This window comes from Belonocnema kinseyi, chromosome 10 (assembly GCF_010883055.1).
Source record: "Belonocnema kinseyi isolate 2016_QV_RU_SX_M_011 chromosome 10, B_treatae_v1, whole genome shotgun sequence".
Classification (NCBI taxonomy): Eukaryota; Metazoa; Arthropoda; class Insecta; order Hymenoptera; family Cynipidae; genus Belonocnema; species Belonocnema kinseyi.
The window spans coordinates 84814581-84818250 of NC_046666.1; positions in this window are offsets into that span (position 1 = coordinate 84814581).

Below are 3670 nucleotides of genomic sequence, written 5' to 3' on the forward strand. Positions count from 1 at the left end.
GGTATACGGGCGAGTAGGGGGCGCCATGTTTCTATGAACTGATATTTCTAATGCATTGTGAATCTCTATTTCTCTCTGTCGAAATACTTGAGAGTATTTAAAAAGGTTCCAAAGAATTTTTAATTGATTACAGCAATTTAATTTGACATTTTAAAGGATTTGCAATATTTCAGAGTATTTTTAAAATTTCAAGGAATTTTCAAGATCATTAAAAAATATCAAGAGATTTCTACAGATTTTTAAGCATTTTCAATATTTAGGGATATTTCAAAAGATGTCAAGGAATTTTCATCCTATTTTTCTAATGTTAACGAATTTCAAAGAATTTAAAAGAAGTAGTTTAAAAATCTTTTAAAAAAAGGTCAAGGTATCTCAAAATATTTTGAAGGTATTGCAATATTGGAAAGTATTTTAAAATGTTCCAAGGAGCTTTCAATTGATTACAGTAATTTAATATGAGATTTTAAGGGATTTGATACATCTTAGGATATTTTACTAGACTCCAAAGAGTTTTCAATTGATTTCAATAACTTAGAATGAGATTTTAAAGGATTTAAAATATTTTAGGGTATTTTTAAAATTGCAAGGAATTTTCAAGAGCTTTGTAAAATTTCAAGAGATATTAAAGGATTTTAAATATTTTAGGCTCTTTTAAAACATTTCAAGGAATTTTCAAATATTTTCAATAATTTAAAGCAATTTCAAAGAATTTTAACTTTTTTTTTCAAAGTTTCTGGTTGAAAGTAGAACTGCTTTGTTAAAAATTCAGTTTTTTTTTTTTTGGTTCATGATTTATCAATTTAGTTGAAAAATTTGTTTTCTGAAAATGTAACTATTTTGTAGAATTTTTTTTTTGGTTTTGTTTAAAAATTAATTTCTTTAAACTACAAGAAAATTATACTTCGTGGAAAATAAACTTCTTGTGTGCAAAGTTCATGTATTTGATTGAAAACGCCCTTTTTATATTATTCAGCCTTTTGATTAAAAACTTAACGTTTTGTTAAAAAATGTTAAAAAATTTAGTTGAAAATTTAACTATTTGTATTAAAAATTAGTCAACTATTAATTAAAATTAATGTTATATTTTATAATATTAATATTAACATTAATAATATGTACGATAGTAATATTACTCATAATATATACGCCTGAAAAACATAACCTCAAAATCGACTCAGGTATGAAATGAAGAATCACGCGAAACATTAAATTCGCCAGTTTCTTCCATTTCTCTCAAATGAGGATCGAGATATAAATAGAAGACCACCGAAGTCTTCCGAAGCTATCAGATCGACAATCATCGTACAGCAGAAAACCGAAGTTGAATCATGCATTTTCGGCTTACACACGAACTCACAGTGATAATCATGCACCTTCTGTTTTGCGGCTCCCAAACGGTAGGTATGGTGGGGGTAAATTTCATCCACGATTTGGCAGCTCTGCGCGTAACTGCGGTGTGAGCTGGCTACATACCATTCGTCTAACAGACCGCCGCCCGAGAATCAGATGTTTACGATGTTGTCAGTATCAACTGACTAACTAAAATACCAGCCAACCATACCTCGTAGATAGCTGAGGGTAAAACAAGGGACTAAATACATGCGATTCAATTAATTTTTCCCCTATTTTGCTAATGTCTTCGTAAAAGCTAATTTTTTCTATAAAGTGTCGTTGAAAAATAATTTTTATTTATGAATTACTATGTAATTAAATAATAAAATGATTATAATTATTATTAATCACAAAGATATTACAGAAATAAAAATTTGTTCCATGCATTTGATCAGTTGTTTTCCCCGAAGCTTTTAACTTTTTAACATTTTCTTTGGAGAGCAGCAGATGACAAAACTCTCGGAACCGTGAGATCTTGGGCGGGTGATTCAAATTATGATTAGGAAAATCTATGTAAACTACTGAATGAAAATAACTAAAATTATGGTTCGCGGTTTAGAAAACACAGAAAACAAGATTTGTGAAATATTTAAATGTTTGATTTTTTACATTCTCATCTTAATAAGAAGGTTCTGTTTTTATGCCGGATAACTTTGACAAAACTAGTCGAATTGTATTATTTTTTGGCACGCGCACTTTTTAGGACCAAATCGAAGGATCAAGTACGTTAACCAGCTGTTTTGCATAAAAATTAAAGAAGTTGGAGCATTTTCAAACTTTCTGAGACTATTTTATTAATTAAAAAATGCTATGTGTGGCTATTAATAGTACTCGAACACTAAGAATTTAACCTCAACACGTTTTTTGACAAAAAAAATTATCAGACTTATAGCATTTTCAAAATAAAACAAGATAATAAAAATAAATATTTTAGGTCAAGCGACTCACTATATAAAAAAAGGGAAGAGAAGAAAACCGTTTCTTTTTGATAACTTTTCAAATTTTCTTGAAAACTCGAAAATTAAAATTTGGATTGCACAATAAATGATGAAAAATAAAAGATTCCATTTTGCGTTAAACTATGCAAAATACAAAAAAGATGAATAAACAAAATGGTGCACCCAAGAAATATCTACAAATTTGCCATGAACTAATTTTTTATAGAATACGTAGTTTTGGTATTATTAGTAAAAAATAGTTAAAATTTTGTTTCAATTAAAAGTTTGGACAACAGGCACGAGCTAAGAAAGAAAAAGATACAAGTTTTCACACCTGAAAAAGGACTGGAAATTTGTCACACATAATTTTTCGATAGGACACGTAATTTTGGTTTAAATCGTGCAAAGTAAAATTAAAAATTAAAAAATTAAAAATTAAAAAATTAAATTTTTTGAAAAGCGACACAAGGTAAGAAATAAAATAATATGCAATAATTGTTCATTCAAAAAGGATCTACAAATCTATTATTATCAAATTTGAGATAGGACGAGTAGATTTTCTTTCGAGCCTAAAATTAAAAGCAATCATAAAGAAATGTAATTTTTGAAAAAAAAAACGGCGCAAGAAACGAAAAAAATTAAAAGATAAAAGTTGTTCAACCAAAAATATATCTACGCATTTGTTACAAAATCTTGTTATGAAATATATTAATTATACAAAATTCAGACTTTTCGTCTGAATTTTGTTTAATTAATATATTTTATAACAAAATTAAAAATTTTTAAATTTAATTTTTTGAAAAGCGACACAATTTAAGAAAAAAAATGCAATAATTGTTCATCCAAAAAGGATCTACAAATCTATTATTATTAAATTTGAGATAGGACGAGTATATTTTCTTTTGAGCCTAAAAACAAAAGTAAAAATAAAGAAATGTAATTGAGCCCCTGGATGCAATAACTCGCTGAGCGCTCGAAAACGCGTAAAAGTATTGTCTGCGCGGTGACATTACGAGTCAAAATCAAAAGTCCGAATTTGGAAAAATGAAAAATACTGCTCGATAGCTTTTTAAAAATGAATGCATGTACCCGTTTAAACTTTTTTCGTAAGCATTATAGTTTCCGTTAAAAAAAAATAAAAAGTGATGATTTTTGAATCGAAAAATCCATGTTTTTCAAAACTTAAATCGCCGCTGAACAGCCATTTTTCAACTTATCAAATTTTTTTTGAGTTCTGTTCAGGAAGGTCTAGCGTTGAATACAGTATCAAAAATATATCAAAAGTTAATATTAATTGAATGTTTTTTTAATCCGAATGAAAAACCATGTTTTTCGACGTT